The sequence below is a fragment of the Xenopus tropicalis genome, chromosome 6 (assembly GCF_000004195.4).
Source record: "Xenopus tropicalis strain Nigerian chromosome 6, UCB_Xtro_10.0, whole genome shotgun sequence".
NCBI classification, from domain to species: domain Eukaryota; kingdom Metazoa; phylum Chordata; class Amphibia; order Anura; family Pipidae; genus Xenopus; species Xenopus tropicalis.
Window position 1 is genome coordinate 69,696,005 of NC_030682.2, and position 21,676 is coordinate 69,717,680.

The 21,676-nt window shown below is 38.5% G+C and overlaps 1 long non-coding RNA gene across 1 annotated transcript; it reads right to left on the reverse strand.

Moving 5' to 3' along the window:
- Positions 1-19,197: 19,197 nt before the first annotated feature.
- On the reverse strand, positions 19,198-21,312 carry LOC101733295. Its single transcript, XR_208710.4, has 4 exons — positions 20,545-21,312; positions 20,333-20,418; positions 20,116-20,212; positions 19,198-19,991 (listed from the first exon to the last, which is right to left on the reverse strand). It is a non-coding gene; the product is annotated as an uncharacterized LOC101733295 (long non-coding RNA).
- Positions 21,313-21,676: the final 364 nt, after the last annotated feature.

Sequence of the window (21,676 nt, forward strand, 5' to 3'; positions counted from 1 at the left end):
AAACCATATTGTAGTAAATAGACGTTTTTTTACCACACCCATTGGAGAATAGCATGTACCGAATGCATGTTCCTGCATGTGATTTGATCTCTTCACACATTTCTTCCTGACTTACAAGGGCACAGATCACCATTCCCTACACAAAGTCAAATTGTAATACTCATGTATGTATTACCAATGTTGACCACCATAGATAATAGTTTGGTCAGTCTTTTCTTGCATTCCTTCTGCCCAGGGCTATACTTGCTAGCCCCTAAATTACATCAAATTTGACAGAAACACAATCTGGCTTATTGGCAAAAATGAAAAAAATAAACAGGATTTGTGCTGAAATAAAATTCTACCTATTGTTTTAAGCTAAAAAATCTAATTTTCTTTTGTTGCCATTATAAAGCAATAATTTGAAAGCTGGGCTACTTTCCACCCCCTTCCTTTATAAAGAGGGCAGTTTGTTCAAAGCTCCCTACATACTTTTGAACAAGCAAAACCTTTGAGTAGCTCATTATCATCATTGTTTCTTAAATAAAACAATAGGTAAATTTACGTTCAATGAATGCCAAATGCCTATCCATTGAGGTCAGGTTGAAAAGGAATGTATCCTTATGGCCTATTCTGAAATACAAATGCCAAGCTAAATAAATACTAAACTAAACAATACTAAAATAATACTAAAAACACTCATTCAAACACTAATTCATTTCAAGGGAATACTGTCATAGGAAAACTTTTTTTTATTTCCAAAATTCATCAGTTAATTGAGTTTCTCCAGCAGAATTCTGCATTGAAATGTATTTTTTAAAAATGCAAACAGATTTTTTTTTCTATTTAATTTTGAAATTTCACATGGGGCTAGCCATATTCTTCATTTCCCAGGGTGCCACAGTCATGTGCTCTGATAAACTTTAGTCACTCTTTAATGCTGCACTGCAATTTGGAGTGATATCACCCCAAACCAATACAGTTAGGGGCAAAGTTATTAAAAATGTACAATTTCCACCACTTTCAAGAAGTCCATAACATATGGGTACATGATCTGAGAGAGAGAAGCATGGTATCAATTTTGGTCAATAGAGCAAAAGGGTTTGATAGTGTTGAAGTACAAAAGTCATCAAAACAATAAGCTATATAGCTGTAGGAACATTTTTACCAATCTCCATGAAGTATGAAGGGGCAATAAAGCTGAAGGAGTGCTAACACACAGTGTACAGTCAATTTGCTTCAACTTGTTCTTGCTTTCCCTCAAGACTCAGCACTTTCTGACTTAGGATCTGTGGCTGTGTGTTGTAGTTAAGTGCCGAGAAGTATACCACTTGGGTTGGGATCACTTTGATTTAATGGCCCCAATCGCATGGCCACAATCATTTTTTCTGGAGCCCAGTACGATTGGAACATCCCTGGGACTGTGACATACTGAACCAATAATAAATACTGATTAACATGGACCAAATGCTAATGATTTTTTAAGAAAGGAGGTGTAAGAGCCCCTGCCGGTCAGGGGTCTATGGCATGCATTGCGCACTTCCACATTTGCGGCATCGCACATCATGATATCAACATGAGCGTGCACGCACACTTTAGACCTTCTAAATGGTTCATTGACCTTTAAAATCTCGCTCTCTGCCACTGCACTTTGCCCAAGTTGGCTTCTGGTTCTCAGATCCTACTCTAGCCCAGGGTTGTTGTTATTTAGTTTTTTTTACTCCTTCCTGGTTACTGACTTCGATTCTTGCTGCCTGTCCTAACCTCAGCCTGTTTCTGATTATGGTTTAACTTCCTCCTTATCTGTACTGCACTTGACACTGAAGTGTGCACGTTCCCTGTCTGCTTTACCGCAGAAAATACCGGGGACCCAAAAGGACGTTGGTGAAGACCAGGGTTGACAGGGGCTCCCCTTTTACTCAAGGCCTCTTTAGTCATAGGGTTCCTCCCTTAACTGACCATTACAGAGGGGATGGGGAAAACGAGTTGTGGGATAAGGGAATAAAGATGGGGTGTCACGGTCGGCACCCAATACCAGAACAAGTGCCAAGCACCCTGGTCTCGGCTCGTGCTTCACCAGTAGCGTGACCGCCTTTGGCTTCGGGAGGAGCCCTCAGCTACTCGGATGCCACCTGGACTTACACGAGAGGTGCAGAGCAGGAGTTCTGGCTAGCAATGGGGCACGACTGTAGATAAGTCTTAAGGCCAATGGTCACGGCACAGGTAGGAGTAGGCAAATACGTGGTCAAACAAGCTGGGTCGAGGCGGGCAGATAACTAGGATCGTCAGGCAGGCAATGGGTCAAACCGGGTAATCAATCAGAAGGATGAGGCGGAAACAGTAGTAAAGGACAGGCACGGATCAGGATACAGATAATCAGAATCGTCAAAGCCAGGCAGGGTCAAAAACAGGAACAAACAAAAGCTTAAAGCACAATACAGGAACCAGGAATAAACCTATCACGGGCAATGAGTCTAATGAAAATGGCCCTTTAAATAGTTAAAATTTCGCGCCATTGTCAGCGCGCATGCGCCTTTAAGATGCGGAAGTGCGCGCGCGCACTAAGAGGAAACCGGCGCATTGGGAGGACGGCGCAGCGGGTGTCCCCGCCGAGCCGGTAAGGCCCTTTTTATTACAGAGGGTCTCAACAATATCAAATCTACTACAACCCTAATCTCCAATTTTCAATCTGCTTCATCATAAAAAGCAATAACATTTGTTTGGCCTGATCTGTTCTTAACAAAGTCATACTAATTATTACATATAATGCTATTTTCTAGAACAGTGCTGTCCAACTGGCAGCCCACGGGCCTTAGGGTTACCACCCCACCTTTAAAGGAGAAGAAAAGGTAAAAACTAAGTAAGCTTTATCATAAATGTCTATGTAAATACAGCCATAAGCACTCACAGAAAAGCTGCACTGGGTCCTCTATCAAAATAAACACAGGATTTCTTGTCTTCCTTTGTGTGAGCATGTTGCTCAGTATCAGACTTCCTCTCTCAGAAAAATTCTTCATTTCTGGGCTAGAGTCTTCGCAGCTCTCTTCTCTCTCCCTTTTCTGCTCCCCACTCCCATAAGAATTCACTCACTCTCCCATCAGAATGTGTAAGTTGAGCTATCAACGGCTAGAGCTTCAGCAAGGAAGCTACTGAGACCAAGCTAAAATGGCTGCAATGGAGCTTCTAGGGCTGTTTACTTAAGTATGGTAAAACTTTCTGAAGAATAAATATAGCGTTCTAGGTGGCATTGATGTTATTTATTGGAATTAAAATGCCAAAATGCCTTTCCTTCTCTTTTAATACCGGCCACATATTGCTATTGCTATTTAGCAAGTAATGCAGATACATGCTGAGACTGAACTGATTTATGTGCAGCCATGCAGCATGCTTCTAAAGTAATTTCTAATTAGCCATGCATGATGTGGATTTAATATGTGGCCAGTATTAAAGAGGTGAAGTGGCAACCCTAGTGGGCCTACCTTGTGCAGCCCCCCTTAGAGTCTGGCTGCTGTGACTTAACTTGTGTAAGCTTTAAAGGAGAACAAAATAAAACCTTATAAACTGTTGGCATATTGATATTTACTCACTCTCCTGAACCGCCATTATAAAATATAATTTTTGTCCTCTTTTTCCCTCTGTTTCTGACCCTGTTTCTTTGCTAAAACAGAAGATAGGGACCAGCATTTTCAAACTTCATTTGTCACTTCCCCATTCAGCCAGACAGCAGCATGCATAAGTGAAGGGAAGGGGGTGCATGCACTGAGTGCAGGTTGCTATGGCAATCAAACGAAACACAACACTCATCTGAATAGGAGACAACACCCAATTGCTTAGCACAACTTCAATTAATGTTCCATAACCACATCCATGGTGGAACTACAACTTAATACAATGAAAATAGCTTTCTCTTTTTAACTTGAAAACAATGTGCAGACTTCCCTCCACCAGTGCAGATGGCAAGTTACTAGGGACAGGCTTTCACATTTGCATATCAAACTATTCTCCAAGAGCATCTGGTGCTTCTGTAGAATATTAGGAAACAGTGGAAGCCACATTAGTGTAACCCACTTTTATTATTAAAGATTTAAAAAAAGTAATGCACATAAAATCACTTATTATGCACATATAAAGAGTAAAAACGCCATCCGGATCTTAGCCACAGATTTCCTTGTTGTACGTATGCAACTTTCTGCATTTAACGTTGCGTTCCACAGGTGTCTGCCCTGAAATGATGTCAGCTTCCTCAGAGGTGTCCCTCTGATTAAAGTGATACTGACAACCAATTAAATTTTTTTTTACACCTGCTGTTGTGTTTTCATTTGTATCAGCTTTAAATTCCTTATAAACTAAATCTGCAAAGTTTTTTCACTTCATAATTATGGTAGCACGAATTACAGACACATTGAGCAGCCATGCTTGTTCCCCTCTTCCGGGTTTTAAATGCCTCCCAGGTGAATATATATGCCCAATCACAAACCTTCAGCTGGTGTGTGACAAGCTCAGCTCCATTGTCTGTGTGTAATGGGGAGGGGGAGAACCCTTAGAAGCAGGCACGGGAGAGCTTAAAGTGATACTGACACAAAAAAATGACTTTTCAAATTATGAATCTACATAAAAAGTTACCTATAGGTCATGTTGATCTTTTTTCACTGTTAGGGCTGGTTTTGTATGCAATTGTTGCTTGAAGTTCCTAAACCTGACTGTTTTGCCAACCTGACTGTCCCTTCTCAGCTTGTCAGTTATAGCTTCTAATGCTAACAGCCTACTGCTGCACAAATATGGCCGCCCCCTCATAGAAGAACATTGTGGATCAGATAAGAAATGGAAAAGCATCAGGAAATACTTTTTTGGCAAAATTATAAAGCTCATGCAAAGACAATGTTATGATAGATGTAAAAAAGGTTTCATTTCTGGCGTCAGTATCACTTTAAGCTAGCCTGCTATTTAATTCTTCGTGGGAAGAGCAGAGAGGGGGGGGGCACATCCCTTTGAAGTAGGCAAGCAATGGAAAGATCAAGCCTGCCTGCTATCTAGGTCACAACCCCATGCGATGCTATACAGGGAGAGAGGGAGGGAGGGTGAGGTCCTTGAAGCAAACGGCTGAATCCTCCCAGTTTATGACGTAGTCCTTTTGACAGATTGAGAAGCTACAGTCGGGCTACCAGACAATTGGGTTCAGGATCTTCAGTAAAATTTATGTAGAGAAACAGGACTTTTAGGAAAAAACAGTCAACATGACCTATAGGTAGGTTTGGAAGTAGGTTCATATTTTTAAAAGAATTTTTTTGGTGTCAGTATCACTTTAATGATTTGCTGGAGCTGTGCCTTAAATTTATTTGTACTATTACTAGAAACATTTTCTTTCCATAGCATAAATGTATTTGCAATTTGCATTGAGTTTTTCAGACTTCTCATAAAGACATTGGTGTTTATCTTGTTATCCTTAAATTTTAATTTTGCAAAGTATAAATATGGCCATACACGAGCCAATTTCACTCATTCTGCGATGAACAATCTAATCGGTACACGATCATTTGATGATCAGTTTGCCATACGATATGCCATCCATGGACAGAGATTATTTGAAAAGATGTCATCATATTGTTGACGTAAAATATAAAAGATCATACATCTACGTACAAATCGATATCATGGTGGAAGCAGTATTAACCCCTGTCTGCCCTAAGCTCTGTGTGTGCCATACTCCTGCCTGCCCCATGCCCCTGTGTGTGTAATACCCTACTCTAGCAGTAGTTCTGGGGAGTTTTGCAAGCATTTTGGAAATGGTTGGAAATGGTTTCAACTTGTTGCACTATCCAAAAACATGTTTTATTAAAGGTTATGTAATATGTAGAGTTCACATACGAGCAAACCCTGCAATAAGCATATTAAGGTTCCACAAAGAACGTTCGCTGACTTCCGCTGACAATCATGACATTTGCAATGACAGCCGATCAATTTTTTGCCTGATAATGTCAAGTGATTAATGGCCTGACGATCATTCGTACACATTCAACTATATGATAAGTTAACGATATTATCGGATTGTTCTCGATTCAGATGTTTTAAAAAACGGCCACCTTAATTCTTTCATTTTGTTTCTGCATCTTTATTTTTTTGGTTGTTTTTCCTTTTTCAGTTTTAGCTTATAGTTTTTTTTTTAGCTACCTTGCAACATTTGTACTTATTCATTTGCATTTACTATACAATAATGGTGCTAGCATGATTTCTGTGCTGCCCTCCATAGCCACTTCTCAGGTGGTCTCCTCAAAGGCTATACAAGGTGCTAAACGCACCCTTGACAGTGCCGTAATTTAAGGGAGTTTACTTTTAACTGTAAAACTTTTAACTTTAAAACTCTTGAGAAAGTATATTACTTCAACTCAACTCTCAGTTCTCAGAGAATGCAAGTCAAAATTTAAAAAACATACTGCCCAATAGTCCTCCTATTGTTTAGTAAAAACGCCACACTTTTGGCTCACCTAATCAAATATTTACTCAGTCACACTTACTTCACATTTTCTTGAACAGGCAGCCATCTCTAAAAAGGTATTCTCCCTTCATTTCCCTCCTTGCTTCATACTACACATGTGTTTCATTCCCTCCCCTCCTCCCCTATGCCAGATCCGCTTCTGATTGGCTGGTGGGCATGTGTAGCTCAGAACAGCAGACAGGATCAAGTTACACACATGCTCAGAGAATAGGAAGGCTGCCGCTGGCAGCCTACAGGAGGGACAGAGAGATTTCAGTGATGTCACTGTAGTCTTCACACTGCTGTAGGCTGCCAGCACCATATCTCAGAGAAGCAAGCAGGGATCTGGGAATTTAGATCTGCAGTAAGTACTTAAAAAGAATGCCTTTAGACTTACTTTTAATTTATATTAACCTTTCATTGTCCTTTAAAGATTATGAACTTGGTTAGGAAAGGGGAAATACCTTGAAGAAACTTTATTAATTACCAAATAACTTTAGAGTTCTCACACCTATGGTGTAATTCTCTCTGAAGGCTGTATAGATCTTGAATAAACTTACAGTAGAGCACACTAAACTGTCCCTAAGCTAGTGGTCTAGTCACCTCAAGGTACTAACCGTCTAGCCTTCTTGGTGGAGCTGCTTAACTACCTTCTCCTAAACCTGCTTTTCACTCCTATTGCATAGCTACAGCAGGAGCTGTAACCACCTCTAGTGAGGTGAAGTCCCAGGCAAAAGACCTTGAGCACGTGTGCTATCCTTTTTATATTGAATTACACTGCCTACTCCTACTGGACATTCTTGGAACTACAGGGGAAATTATTTTTAACCTGGGAAGGGAAAAAGTTTTCACACACAGAACTAGGATGACCAAATCAAGGCCCACCAACATGGCCAGAATTTTTAAAGGGGACCCAGAACTAGGATAACCAAATCAAGGCCCACCTACATGGCCAAAACTTTTAAAGGGGACCCTAAGTAAGGAGACTTAAAGCTTAGGGTCCTTACACAATCCTTCCTTCTCTCTCTCTCTATATAATCACACCCTATGCATAATATCACCTGACATGACTGCAAGAAATTCTTGTATCTAATTGCTTATTAAGCAAGACTTTAAAAAACAAAGGATGATAAACCAGCATTAAGCCACTTAGATCTACTATAATGAGTATAAGAGGCTTTATAAAATTTATGAGGAAATTATTAAGGAAAATAATAAGTTACAGTTGATTGGTACATGTCTGATTTACCACTTCCCAAGGCTACTTATAAATAAAAAATAGTTTTTAAAAGCTTTCTGTGTTTGCCCTCCAGCCACAGTCTGTTGTCCTGCCACAACTAAATTTACTTTTTAAAAAAGTACAAAAGCACAAACTAATAAAAAAGAATTTATGTACAATTACAAATAAAAACCTCTAAAACCTTGAAACAAAGAAGGATTTTACAATTAGATAAGGACAACTCCCATTCAGGCCTGGATTTATGAGGACCAGAAAACTTAAGTCCATCCTCTCCCCACTGCTCTGTATGTGAGTTAAATGGACACGCATGCCCGGGGGGGCATTGGGGAATAGGGGGTGGCCTTGGGCAAATCCAGCACTTCTCCCATTGACATCTACATGACATTGGCAGCTTATATATGGCAAAGTTTTGTATTAGAGTTTTTCTGGGTTTTTATGTGGTTTACAGTAATTTAGTAAAATATTTAGTACTCAAAAGTTTGATTTGGGAAACAATAAACATTTGAACGTTAATAAATCTACCCCTAAAAGTTTAGCTGAACTAACTCCCAACCCTAAACATCTGTCTCATTCCAAATACTGCTAAAATGTTGGTGGGTCTTTTGCAATCTAGCCACGTTGAGAAACTCTGTATTTGAAAAACAACCTCATATTGTGTTTAACATCAGGGCCTGAACTAAGGGTAGGCAGAAGAGGCAGCTGCCTAGGGCGCAACGATTGGGGGCACCAGGCAGGAGCCTCTCCTGCCTACTCCTAGTCCGCACTCCTTTGTCATTGCCCCCGCTGCTTGTCATTACGCGGTGGGGGCAATGACCTATCGCATCACATCCCCCTAACCCGAACTGCGCATGCATGCCAAAGCACAAAAAGGGGGTTGGTGCCGGGGCAAGGTGGCTGACCGGGTTGCCATTATTCTCAATGGTTTGGACAATGAGCATAGGATTTTACATGTACCGTATGCATGCCAAATGATGCTACCACAAGCAGTTTTCATCACATCTTCTGAAATATTTACCTAGAAATGTTTGGATGACCTAATGCTATAAATTGGTTAGTATAAACATATAGGATATAAATGTGTTGTCTTAGATCTTATATATATTTGTATCATGTGATACCATTGGTAAAGGCTGTATACACTATTTGTTTCTACTAAAGGCTGAACACTGAATGTGTGATTTTCATTCTATTCATGTTTCTAGGATGCACAATTATATGCATTGGATTAGATGATTTTATTCCCACATTTACCGATAACCTACTTCCATAGTGCCACACAGATAAAAATTAGTGAAAATTTTCAGCAGGCAAATTTCTGCGTTTCGCCATTGGTGGATTTTTTCATGGAAGGTGCACAAAATGCTTGCGTGTGGCAAAGAAAAACTGTCACGCTGCATTTTCGCCATTTTTAGAATTTTTCAGTGTTTCACGAATCTTTTCAAATATATACGCAAATTTTCCGGTTCCGCAAAACGAGACAGATATTGTTCATACATACAATATATTTGTAGCAGATGAGAAACTATATGATTCAGTCAATACTCAGTCAATACTCCATACTCCAATACTCCATTTATGTTATTCCCATAGTAGGCTTAATTGTAAAGTAGTCATTTTTATTATTTAATTTCTTTTTAAACACATTTCCATTGTAAATAGTGACATAAGCACTGTTGGTTATCTGCTACTGAATTGATTACAATACCTAGAAAAGGATATAATGAGCTTATCATTAGAAGGAATTTATGTTTCTGGTGATTAAATGTGGTGCTCTTGAGATTTCAAAGATTCCCCTGGCCTATTTTTTTTGGTATATAAAGGAAGCTAATCCCAAATGATTAAATCATTTCCTTCAAGGATGCTTCAAGGATAAAAGCTATGTTTATTATGTATGTATGAATGGAAACATTTTTTTTAATTTTTCACATCTATATAAGATACATATATCTGATGTTTTCAATCTTTCAACAGATTTGTGTGTATACATTGGATTTGGAGGTCATATTTTTTTTTGAAAAACATGTTTTTTAAATAATATAAATATCTAACAAACTTCAATAGGTTGAACTGAGCCACAGTGGGAACATGACATTTTAGAGCAGAGGTAAGAAAAACTAAAATATTTGATATTACAGCCAAAGTTGTCTTTGTTTTTCTGTGCTATGATTGGTCATATAACACCTAGGATCGTATGTAAAATATGTTCACAAATGTTTTAAACATGTGCTAACATGTATTACTATTTATACATATTAACTATGCATTGAATTATCTACCCAGTTCAGATTATTATAAGCATATTTAGAATCGCTTCAGAGTTACAGTAATGTCAAGATTTAAGTTTGCAGGCTTTGCAAACTACAAAAAAAGCAAAAGAAGGTGGGATAAGAGGGAAGGTAGGTAAGTAGGGGGCCTTGTGAAGGGAGGACAAAAAATGACAGCAATGTCCATCTTTTTCCATGTAGTGGGCCAGTTAGTTGGGAAATTACATGTTTGTGAAGAACATGATATCCAGTTGATGATATCATAAGAAGCAATATTTGAAGCCCTTAGGCAGACAAAGGGCCATAAAGAAAATACCTTGGGGGCCACATCTGTCCTGTGGGCCAGCAGTTGGACAGCCCTGCTCTGTGACGTAGGGTAGTTTTAATTTTGTTATTGAAATGTCTATCAACCCACTGATTTACACATTATTAAACCTTTTGTTTAAAGCACCGTTTTACCAACAGAAAACATTATTCTTATAAAGTAAATTAAATACTATACTAAATTTAAAGGGATACTGTCATGATTTTTATAATGTACTTTTTATTTCCAAATTACACTGTTTACATAGCAAATAATTCACTCTAACATTTAAAATGTAATTATTGGACAAACAAATGTATTTTATTTTTAGTTTAGCTTTCAGAAGGAGCCAGTGCTACACATTAGAACTGCTTTAAGGTAGCCTATTCTTTTTCTACTCCCATGTAACTGAAGGAGTTGCAAGCCAGACTTGGATTTCTTACTATTGAGTGCTATTCTGATATTTACTGGGAGCTGCTTTCTTGCTCCCTTCCCATTGTTCTGCTGATTGACTGCTGGGGGGGTGGTGATATCACTTCAACTTGCAGCTCAGCAGTAAAGAGTGACTGAAGTTTATCAGAGCTCCGGTCACATGGTTGTGGCACCCAAAAAAAAAAATATCCAAGGCTCACAAATGTTTTTTGGGACAAAGTTATTTATTGTGCATTTTGAACTTAAAAGCACTTCTCTTTAGCATAAAAGTTTTTTTATATTCACATTTGAAATTTCACATGGGGCTAGCCATATTCTTCATTTCCCAGGGTGCCACAACCATGTAACTTGTGCTCTGAGCTGCAAGTTGGAGTGATGTCACCCCCCCCCAGCAGCCGATCAGCAGAACAATGGGAAGGTAGCAAAATATCAGTTCCCAGTAGATATCAGAATAGCACTCAAAAAAGAATTCCAAGTCTGGCTTGTGACTCCAGTTACACAGGAGTAGGAGAAACAATAGGTTACCTGAGCACAGTTCTAATGTGTAGTGCTGGCTCAGACTCACAATGCACTGACATGGCTGCTACAGACCAATATTACAACTAAAAAAATATATAATATATATATAATATATAAATATAAATTTGTTGGTTCAAGAAAAAATCACAAAATGAAGCTTAACAAATATTCAGAAATAAAGGCATCCTAAAATGTATTTACTCTTCTTTTTGTAAAATCAAGTGGACCAATTTTTGTCTTGTACAAAACTGCAGCAACATTTTTTTAGTTTGAATGATCTGTACATAAGGTGTTCTCCATATGCCATGCATTCTCGGCAGTACATTTATGCTCAGATTTTTATTTAAATGAAACAGGCAAGTTATGGTACTTTCCAGGAGACAACCAAGTGTCACCCACTTACTGTTACTGCCCCTGATATACGCTGTACCATTGATTACAGGCACTGTACTTTTTTCAAAAAGCACAAAAAGTTGCACCTGTAATAACAATAATGATAACCTCAAGACAGAACACACTGGGCAAAGTTCTCTTAGCTTTTGTTTTTTGTATGTGCGCCTTGCCCCTATTTCATTAATGATACCAATAATGTACTAGCTTGATGCACTTTACTTGAAGTTGTGGGTGCAACTGCTAGTAGAACATGATACAGAAGATGGGTGTTAACTGAATTTAACTGTTTTGCACCTAGCTCAATACCATGGGTTTCACTAATGTTCCAAGACAGAGGGAAATTGTTTAGCGTGAAACTGCAAACAGGAGGATTATATTACTAGTGACCGTGTGGGGTCCAGGTACACATGCCCCAGACCTACAGCTCGAGGAAGAGAATTATACCATGGATGTGTAGCAGGCACTCACAGACCCCTTGAACAGGCAAAGTAAAAGAAATAGCAGACTTTTTCGAAGCAAGCATTACACAGCCTTACACGTTTTGTGCACTAGGGCACTTAATAATAGACTCACGATTCATTTCTAAGTGCCCTGGTGCACACAACACGTAAGGCTGTTATTATGTTTACTTCAACTAAAGTCTGCCGTTTCTTTTACTTTGCCTGTTCGTTTGTTCTGTGTGTGCCTACTACATATCCATAGTATTCCATATAATGTTCCCTCTAATTCCATCTCGGCTATATGCACAAAAAAGATATTTTTTGCACACAATTTAAACGTATGTGCATATTTTTAAAAACTGTGCGCATAGGTCAAAATAAATGCAAAATATTTGTTTTCACACAAAATTCTTTGTGTGCACCACAATAAGTTGGCCTCAAAATTTGTGTGCAAGCACACAAGCTCACAACTAGAGGGAACTTTGTTGCACCTATTAATTTGTTACTACTACTTGTTTAACTTTGTTGTTAGGACACATCTCATATTAAATGGACATTTTAAATAAAATTACTAACTTATCGTCAAAGATCAAGATAACAACTAACTACTAACCTAGACTTAACACTTTTTTTTCTCTTAAATGATGATCGTCAGGGTACTGGTTCCACCAACTCTAGTTTAATTAATTAAATGCCCAGTTTTCAGAGAAGTGGGCTGATTTTTCCCACTGGCTGCAGGCTCTTAAGGCATTTAAGGGGGATATGATAACTATGTATAAATATATAAGGAGATCAAAAAAACTGTCTAATGTTTACAAGTAGGTTCTTCTAAGAGACACCTGGGCATCCATGGAGATTAGATGAAAGGAGGCTTTATCATAATATTCAAAAATGTTTGTTTAGAGTGAGCACTATTAAATAGGGAATTCTTTTGTGAAGTGATTGTTCTGGCAGATACATCAGAGCCTTCTATAGGCTGCCAGTCCACATAGGGGCTATCAAATATATGCCAATTATAGCTCTTATTTGCACCCCCAGGAATTTTTTTCATGCTTGTGTTGCTCCCCAACACTTTCTCTATTTGAATGTGCCTCACGGGTTGGGGTTCCCTGCATTAGAACAATGGCACATGGTAAGATTTGTCACCCACAGTTAAATCTGTGCTACCACAGGCAATGAAACTCAATAAATTTGACCAAATGCATAACACCGCAAGCTAAACATTATTCATAGCAATCTGTCTTAACCATGGTAAAATGTGAAGGGAGGCAATTTTTCTACAATTAAGCCAGATCGACGCAATTAATGAGTTTTACTTGTGGCGATCCTTTGGCAAGGCATTGATTCCATTTGATGCCTGTGGTAGTGCAGATTTAACTGTGGGTGACACATCTTACCGTGTGCCATTGATCTAAGATAGCTCTCTAAGATAGCTTAAAGAAAGGGTTTTTAGCAAGTGACAAAATACAGGGTTAGTGAAATTAGCTTTTAGCACAAAGTTGACTCAAGTCAGAGATTAGTTAGATTTTTTTTTTTTGTATAAATATTAGCATGCTAGGCTTTGTAGTTTAGGGTTTCAGACTGCCTGTTTTTTTTTTTTTGCCACAGAGATGAGGGGCTGGCCTTTCTGCATGCCTAGTCCAGCCTGTTGGTAATCATCTTTGGGTAACATTCAAAAATATGCACATAAGCACATTTTTCAGGCGCAGTGACTTGAGCTCAAAGTGAGAACAATCTGGTGAGGCAATGGTATGGGGACCTATATTGTGAATGATACATCATGTATTTGCATTTTGGGTTATCTCACTTTTTTATGTGTCTTTAAATTAAAGGACAGAAATATATAAGGACTGTAAACTTTCTCTTATCTCTTGTAGGGGGTCACATGCTGAAAATGGATGTTTTTCAAAACGAAGGCAACACCACAGAATACAACTGTACAAATATGTTGAAGGTGTTAAGGATTCCACATATTACACAATGGGACTGCAAACCAATTGATATAGTAATTGCCCAGGTCATATCTGACTTGATTTATATTTTGAGCTTTATATCCATTGCTGCCAATGTAATAAAGATCTTCAGCGCGGTCAGGCTCACCTGCACTTGGACTACAAACCATATATATGTGATAAACCTAGCAGTTGCTCATGTTTTCTTTCTCCTGTCTTCCCCTGCATGGGGCATGTATTTGGCCCAGCAGTATGACTGGCATTTGGGAAAATATGGTTGTGCTGCTATGAACTTTATAGGTGCCCTTGGTCATTGTGGAAGTATCTTGTTTTTCTGTGTCATTGGTTTTGACAGGATGGTTGCTGTTCATTTCCCTGTTGTGGCAATTGGATATAAAAATGTCAAATTTGGTAAAATGGTAGTCATGACATTATGGGCTTTAAGTGTTGTCATCGCTACCTTAAGTTTCATATATTCAACATTTTCTATTTATCAAGGTTCTAAGCATTTCTGTGGTTCTATGCATGTAAGTAATTCATTACATCTGCAATCAGTACGGTCATTAATATTATTTGTGTTTCCTAACATCATAATTCCATCCATTGTGCTGGTCCCCTGTTATATAAAATTGATTATATATTTTCTAAAACAGTCAACCAGGTTCCCCGTTGATATGGAAAGGGCTGTTAAAGTGGACATAATGTATGTATCTTCTTTTGTGGTCCTGTGCTTACCAACTAGTTTTATGCTGCTAATAATCTGTTTGGTGTATCTGACATCAACACCTTGTCATGATGAATGCATATGGGCTAGCATCATTAACGTATCCAGTGAAATAGCAAGACTGCTTAATATCTGCAATGCTGGAATCAGCCCACTGATTTATCTCTCAAAATCCAACCTAGGGTATTGCACCAACCTCTGTAATTGTTCTAATGTAAAGCTGTGCTCATGTGACTGCTCTCAGCAGCCAAATGTAGACAAAGTTCCTACAGTACAACTTGTTTACATTTCATGCGTTACCGATGATCCTGATATTAAAGATTCTGATTGTGATAATGGTAGAATATATTAAAAGTAACATTAAAGCAGTAACTTTTGGTTAACAATATACATGGTATGCAATCTCATTACATTGCAAATTGTGATTTATGTCCAAGAATATACGTGGGGACTGCTGCAGTTAAGTTCTGTGTAATATCTCTCTGTACAGTGGTTTGGGGTCGCTACTTACAAAGGAATGAATAATATATATAAATGGAATCCACTGGAGAGCTCCCGTTTGTGCAAACAACTGTAGAAATTTTTTAGAGATGCATAGCACTACATGTTTCAAACCACATGGGTCCCTCTTTTGGTAGTTTACAGAACAAATGTATGGCCTTATAAACCCACTACCCAATCACATCCACCAAACCATGTGACACACAGTACCAGCTCCATCTAGAGGCCACGTACTAAAGGATTTTTTTCTTTCAAAATTATCAAAAGATCTATCCAAAATTACAGCACCATAGTTAGCACATTTGTGTATAAGTTAACAAAATTACCTTAAACAGTATAGATAACATATCAGCAAATAGTTATGTTCTACCATACAGTTAGGAACCCAGTCCGTTTAATAAGAGTGTCCATATTATGTCAAAATAAGTCAAGATAGGAAAATCAATCTGTGAAGGAAAAAGTATGTACCGTATATACTCGAGTATAAGCTGAGTTTTCCAGCACTCAAAATGTGCTAAAAAAGGAATCCTCGGCTTATACTCGAGTCACTTCATTTTTGTGCGACTCCCACCACCTGGTACACAAATCAAATGTGTCTGAAGAAACATCAGTCGCGCCGAAGGCCCCCCCCCCCCCACGTGTCGCCCAAGCACACACTCACTTAGCACACCAGTCGCGCCGCTCGGACCCCCTCGCAGCTTGAGTTCTTGGCACACGCAGTCGTGTATATACCTGTGCACACCATTCGCGCCATTCACAAACACCCGTCGCCCAAGCACGCCCCCACCACGCACAACGTTCGGCAGTCGCGCGCACGCATGTTGAGGGGGGTGCGCGGCGCATATGGTGTACGACGCTCATGCGTGGTGGGGGCGTGCTTTGGCGACGGGGGGGGTGCGAGCGGCGTGACTGGTCTGCACAGGTATATACGCAACTGCGTGTGCCAAGAACTCCAGCTGCCCCTCGGGGACGACAGGAGGGGTGCGAGCGGCGCGACTGGTCTGCACAGGTATATACGCAACTGCGTGTGCCAAGAACTCCAGCTGCCCCTCGGGCGACAGGGGGGGTGCGAGCGGCGCGACTGGTGTGTGAATTGAGTGTGTGCTTGGGCGACACGGGGGGGGGGCCCGCGGCACGCCTATTGTTTCTTCAGACACATTTGATTTGTGTACCAGGTGGTGGGAGTCACACAAAAATGAAGTGAGTACCAAGAATGATTCCCTTTTATGTACAATGACAGGAAAGTGCCTCCCCTGATTGAACCAATGTTCTCATGCTTTTCAAACTAAATTTCCTAGCATTGTTGAAGAGCTGCCCACTCTACTTTGTCCATTTTCTACAACCCTGCATTATAACCACTTTATGTAACTGTCTTCCTCATACTTAAGCATCTACCTGTATATGTATTTTTAGTAATAATATGTGCAGCAATGTTGTTTGTTTCAGGACAGGCACATTAATTAAGATACTGCTTTTGTTCAAATTGTAATTGGCTCAGAACCTCTTCTGAACCTCCTCAATAGACCTTTTAGAAGTAACTCTCCAGAGTTAGAATTATTGCCAAGGTTAAGTATTACATTTGATTGTGCTTGTGTACACAGATTGTATCTTCTCTTTCAGATTACACACTAGAACAGTACACACAGTCCCAATGTGTGAGCTGAAATAAATTATGTGTGTTTTGAGTCTGTATAGAAAAGGAAAATTTGGGTCCTGTTTCAACATGGGTGTCTTATGGCTGCACAAATGTGACAGTCCCAAGGCCACTCCTGATCAATACCAAATAAACCTACATTTTGAATTTGGTATTGAATGTTAAACAGAATACCTTAAAAGTCAGCACAAAAGGCACCTCATTTTCCAGCCCACACCTTGTGTTTATTAATATGGTAGTCATGTAAGCACTTGTGAGTGTCCTTTTATTAAATAATTTGATTATTGAAACTTAGCAGTAGCGGCTGCATTTCCCACCCTAGGCTTATACTCAAGTCAATAAGTTTTTCCAGTTTTCTTAGGTAAAATTAGGTACCTCGGCTTATATTCGGATCGGCTTATACTCGAGTATATACGGTAATTACACATTTCACAAGAAACATTTTACACTCCTAGCTTAATTTATCCCTTTGGTTCAATAGTATTTATGGTTTCAATCCACTTGGCTTCTTCTCTGAGTACCTGGGTTTTCCTATTGCTCATCCCCTAATCAATGATGGGACTTGTTGAAGTACCATTCAATGTAAGGCTGCCCCATTATGCTTAGCATTATTAAAATGCCTTCCAACGGGAGTATGTATTTTTTTATTTTTTCAAGCAGTTATAGAACATTTATTCTATAACTGCTTGAAAAAATAAAAAAATACATACTCCTGTTGGAAGGCATTTTAATAATCCTAATCCTTACCCTTTAATAATCCTTACCCTTACCAGACGAGCTGTTTGTCCAACATACAGCTTACCACGTGGGCATTTTAAGGCATAGACCACATATTCAGAATTAAAGGTGTGGTATTGCCTAATAGTAATCTTAAACCCTTTATGTGGGTGTGTCATGTAATCACCTTTAATGATTGAATTGCAACTACCGCAATTCAAACACACAAAAGTTCAATTTTTTGGCTTAGCCAGGAACCTGGTTGTATTAGAAGGTTTGCTAATCTCGGCCCTTACCAAATGGTAAGAAATAGTCATTCCTCTTTTGTATGAAAACAGTGGAGATTACTTAAACAATTTACCACATATGTAATCCTGCCCAAGTATGGTATTATATGGTATTATTATGTATACATATGTATGGGTTTCTAACTTATTGAAACAGTGAATGTTTTAATAAGGGAGAATTTTTCTTTTTAACTTTCAAAGTTAATAAGGTACATGTACTGGTAAATTCAAGGCATTGATTAGTGCATCCTAGAAATTATTCACTTTTTTGCAATACTTTATTTATTTATGCTGCTAGTATATTGGGTATGGCTGGAGTGAACCACAGGTATTTTTAATAGGAACTTGGAGATTGTTATAGTCATCTAGAGAGTGGTCATTTATGTTTATGTTTTTATATGGGTATTTTATTAAAGTTACACTTTTTTACATAAAAGGGTGCTCTCTCAGTATGAGTAAACCCAATATTTCATACTCGAGCTGTTTCCAGCTGAAATATGTTGTGTGTGCACCTGCACCCAGGCCAAATCAATGCTTCAAGATGCAGGTACAACTTTCAGAATTTTAAAGCATATGGGCAAATTTTCAATCTGTGCTTATCTAGCCTGAATTGTTTTTCCAAAAACAATAAAAATACAGAGCAGCATGGGTTATCAAACATCAAAGCATTTAATATCTCTGTTCCTCTCATTTCTGTAACTTTTTGGTAGGGTAGTAGTGTTTAGGGACAGAGTTTAACATTTTTCTTTGCTGACTCTTCGTGCTACTATTTTATGCATTTAAAACTGCATTGATCATCTTTGCTGTACCCTGTTCGACACAGCAATAAATATACTATATTTTTCTATAAAATATTACAAGCCTAGAAACAAAAATGTCTGCATTTGTATAAGTAGTTGTATAAAGTAGTTGTATAAATCTGTAAGCAGTAACCAGATTTCAGACAGGTGCAATTTACTGTGCACTAGCAATTACTGCTGGAATTCTGAAGAAAAAACTCGACTTTTTCCTCACTCGTCAAATGTTCCTATTTATGTTGTACATGCTCTCCTGCTATACAGGTATGGGACCCATTATCCAGAATGCTTGGGACCTGGGGTTTTCTAGATAAGGGATCTTTCTGTAATTTGGATCTCCATACCTTAAGTCTACTAAAAGATTTTGTAAACATTAAATAAACCCAATAGGCTTGTTTTACCTCCAATAAGGATTAATTGTATCTTACTATAGATAGAATCAAGTACAAGGTACTGTATTATTATTACAGAGAATCATTTTTAAAAATAGAATTATTTGCTTATAATGGAGTCAATGGGAAATGGTCTTCCTTCAATTAGGAACTTTCTGGATAACGGGTTTCCGGGTAACGGATCTCATACCTGTACTATTATAAATGCTGTATATTTTAACCTGGAAATTAAGCTAGACGTATAGAATTTTCTTCCATTCAAAGTTTCTTATATTTAATAAATAATAAATGTTTTTTAATTAAATTGTATTGTGAAAAGTTTGGTCTTACACATTTAGATAGAGCTGTTTACAATTGTTTAAAATTACTGTATGGATGTCATCTAAGCTAGCCTATGATAACGGGTTCAAAATGCGTCAGGTTTTTTTGTATTACAGTAGCCACTTGTGGTTTTAATGAACCAATAAAAGTTATTTTTTTAATATTGGAGAAGGAGTGTGGCCCTCTTTCTTTTTTTTTCCATATTAGTGTATCAGTTCTCTTCTTACATTTGTCAATTTTCCCATGTACTATTAATATTTGTTCCACCCCACTGTATTCTGTTCATAGTTTCCCTATTCTCTACCCCTTTCTACTGCTTTTGTTTTTCGCTACCCCTCACATCTTTTCACTCTCCTCTTCCACAAAACTCTATTTTTTCCAGTTTAGCCCACTTCTTTAGTTCCTTCCTCCCAACTCTGAGCCCAGTTCACCCCTGTCATTTGTTTTCATACAGTGTGGGGCCAGACTGGGCAAATTGCAATTAACTACTGTCTAATCCCATCACAAAGCAAGCTGGCCAAACCAGATACAGGAAAATGATGTTACAGCAGCAGGTTCTGCAGATGGTTCAGGTCTTTTTTTCAGAATTGTCCTGCAGGAAACCTATAAAAAGAGACAGACAATCAGTATGGCAATTTTCTGGCAGCCCCATTGACCTGACAGGTCTAGGAGTGAGTAGGGAGTCTCCCCTAGGCAGTGTGTTCTCGAGATTTTTTGTTCTGACTACCTTGTTGTTCCCTTGTCAGGCCTTCCTGGATTCTGGAGCAGCAGGAAATTTCATAGATGCCTCCTTCTCTAAGATCTGCGGGTTCACCTTAATCTATCTTAAAGGACCAATAACACAAAAATGTTACATTAAACACATGCCTTCTATACATTTTTATTAGAAAATATATCATACAGAAATATTAATATCATAAGTAGATTTTAAATAATAACCTTACCAAGTATTGATACAGGAAAATTATGTTACAGCAGCAGGTTCTGCAGATGGTTCAGGTCTTTTTTTCAGAATTGTCCTGCAGGAAACCTATAAAAAAAGAGACAGACAATCAGTATGGCAATTTTCTGGCAGCCCCATTGACCTGACAGGCCTAGGAGTGAGTAGGGAGTCTCCCCTAGGCAGTGTGTTCTCGAGATTTTTTGTTCTGACTACCTTGTTTTTCCCATGTCAGGCCTTCCTGGATTCCGGAGCAGCAGGAAATTTCATAGATGCCTCCTTCTCTAAGATCTGTGGGTTCACCTTAGTCTATCTTAAAGGACCAGTAACACAAAAATTTTACATTAAACACATGCCTTCTATACATTTTTATTAGAAAATATATCATACAGAAATATTAATATCATAAGTAGATTTTAAATAATAACCTTACCAAGTACTGATAGGGCTCAGGCAGCAGCTCCTTTTGTCACATACTCCTGGTCAGCTTCCCCCTCCGCCCCCTCCCTCTCCTGTACAATCTCTGCAGCCCCCTCGCTCCCACAGAAATAAAAACAGAGCAGGGGCTAAAACAGCATTTGTTGCCCACCCCTCTCCCTGAACTGGAATGAAAAAAGCTATAAATCCCCTTCAAAGTATTCTCCTTGCTCGCTAGAGAATGCAGGAAAATAACTTAATTTAACCAGAAGTAAATCAGTCGCCACATCGCTGTTTTTACTGTGCCCTATGCATACAAGGTAATGTCATTTATTCATTAACAACTTTCTATGTTACATAAGTTAATCAAAGTGTTTTAAAGTTTAATTTGCGTTTTGAAAATTTTGTGTTACTGTTCCTTTAAGGTACCACTCTCCGCCCAAGATGTTGAAGGTAGGCCTGTTTCTCCTGGTCCTGGTTACATTCCAAAGAAATTTCCTTCTTGATCATTAAAGGAACAGTAACACAAAAATATGAAAGTGTTTTAAAGTAATTAAAATGTAATAGACTGGTAAAACTGGTGTATTTGCTACAGAACGCTCCTATAGTTTATATAAATAAGCTGCTGTGTAGCCATGGGGCCAGCCATTCAAGCTGGAAAAAAGGAGAAAAGGCACAGGTTACACAGCAGATAAAAGATAAACTCTGTAGAATACAATGGCATTTTATCTGTTATCTGCTAAGTAACCTGTGTCTTTTCTCATTCGAATGGCTGCCCCCATGGCTACACAGCAGCTTTTTTTTATATAAACTAGAATAGTCTTTCTGAGGCAAACACACCAGTTATACTAGTGCAGGGTAACAGTGCATTATATTGTTATTACTTTTATACGCATTCATATTTTGATGTTACTGTTACTTTGATTGTCCT